Raw genomic sequence first — 2466 nt, 5'->3', positions numbered from 1 at the left:
TGGGCATGTATGGTTTGCCAACAAACTCACAAAAGTGCCAGAACACTTCCTAAGCTAGACTGACTGGACTGATTGAACCCTTGTCATGTTGTAGCTTGTCCACGGACACATAGACTGGATGTGTCACGTGACAGCAAAGAATTTTGGGATAGTAGTGTACAAGATACATTTCTACACCCTGCAATTATAGATCTACATGGTAGGGTTTCACTTGGCACATGTTGTTAGTCACAAGGGGTGCAACATGGTCTAGGAACTCATGGAGTTTGGTTTAGCCAATGTGGAGTAAGAATTATTAGGATCCCTCTCACTCATGTCACTGAGTGTTTACAGTTACCACCACACACAAGTACATCTCATACTTGAAGGATGTCATTTTTGCATACATCCTTATCTGAGACATATTCCACATGTGAAGAAAATGAGTCTCTAGAATTGACACTGGCATATATTATCTTCATTATGTGTTGCGAAAAATTCCCTAGGTGCTGGTTGCATCCGTTAAGTAGACCATTTTTAGCACTTGTATCAGGAGCAATTTCAATGACCAAAAATTGTCAAAGACTTGTTAACGTTAAAGGTATTGTTAAGCAGTTTTAACAGATGGTTGTTTATACATGTAGCAAAGCTATGTTTTGTTAATTCACATGTTTCACTTGGTACCTAGATGTGATTTAAGTACATTCTATTATGGTACAAATATGTTAGCCAGTTTTCACGTGATTGTCATAGAATCTATTGAGTTCTCTCTCTGTGTGTTGTGAGCATAACATTTTCCATAAGCATTGGCAATCAAAGTCATGAAAATGCAGGTTCAAAATTTTGTTAAGTGCATGCACATTAGGTTGTATAAACCCTAGTGTTATATATTAGTATATGTGCAATATCTCTATGAGATAAATTGTGGGTCTACCAATCATCATTAGAGGTCATGGATCAATTTGGATATGTGTAGATAAGTTGACTCAACTTTGTACAATTTATTCAATACACTATTCCAATACCTAAAGTTAAATTAATTGTTTATAATTTGTATTGAATATATGAATTATCCAAAATATTGGGCATTGTTGTGGTCTATATTTTTTTACGAGCCATTTTTTAGGAATGTATATAAACGATTGGGGAGAAACAACTCAATATCTATACTGCACTAATCCACATATGGATAGGAAGTTCACAAGTATTAATCTTATGCTAAAGGTTATGTTGAGGACATACGTTAGCGGGAAGCAATCCAATGGAAAAATTTATTTCTCAGGTTGGAGTTTGCTTACAATAGTGACAAGCATGTGATAACTGGTTTAATTCTATTCATGTTTGTATATGATTTCCAACCTAGATCACCAGTTACGATGGGGTTGGCATCTGAGAAGCTTCAATGGGTCAAGGAATTCCTCAAAGAACATCACATGGAGATGCTGACTCTTGCTTATTAAAAAAGTATATTGATAAGAAACCTCTGCAAGTTACCTTCATGGAAGGGGAAGAGGTAGTTTTACATGTGCTAGAGCATTCAAAAAATAGTCTGAAGAGTAGGTCAACACCTAAATTATCCTCGAGATTTTTTCTAGGCCCTTTAAAATACTCTAGTGAGTTGGCTCCATAAAATGTGAAAAATCTATGCTGACTGGGATGGTATTAGGACTCTTGTGCAACTCACCTGCCACGTGTATGTGCCTTCACATGCTAATTGGACTCCTGACTGTACAAGAGATGATTCTCACATGCCAATTGTTAGTGCTAGGTGTTGGGGTGCGAGTTTTGTTGCACCACAAGAACTCCTTCCATCCATGTAGATAGCATGTGTGTAGCATCATGTGATAGCCCATGTGTGGGCATGTGATGTCCCAAGAGTCATGCCTAGCGCCAACTAAAAGGGTCAAGGGTCAAGAGGCATATTGCCCTTTCATGAAGAGTCAAGTGACCTTTGGATGAGTGCAAGCACTAGGTGCTATGCCTATATATCAAGCTTTGTAATCATTTTCTTATGTTGAATAATCAAGTGTGTATCTACATTCTATTCTCTTGTGCATTGGTTTGACCCTTAACTAATCTCTCTCTCTCTCTCTCTCTCTATCATTATGATCACATAATGAATGCCACACTACGCTACCCACCATAACCTTTCACGTGGTATCAGAGCTTCAATGATGATTAGCACCTACTAATCATCATGGGCATTCTACCACCTCTATGCTAGATTTAGTGTGCACACACACACTTTGATCATTATTCAATTTCTCTCTCTCTCTCTCTCTCTCTCTCTCTCTCTCTCTCTCTCTCTCTCTAATAAACTCATAATTGAAAGCTCCTATTCAAGCTTGGGCAAGTCATTGGAAGGGCCAATTGGCCACTACCCTCCTTGGTTAACGGGTTTTTTTCTTGGTATGAGTAATTAGGCCATTATTTCTCTCTCGTTGAGCCCTTTTTGTTTAGTAATCAATTTGCATTAAGTATCCCATT

Source organism: Adiantum capillus-veneris, chromosome 21 (genome assembly GCF_014529385.1).
Source record: "Adiantum capillus-veneris isolate H3 chromosome 21, ASM1452938v2, whole genome shotgun sequence".
Taxonomy (NCBI): Eukaryota; Viridiplantae; Streptophyta; class Polypodiopsida; order Polypodiales; family Pteridaceae; genus Adiantum; species Adiantum capillus-veneris.
Note: the sequence above shows the minus strand (reverse complement) of the source record.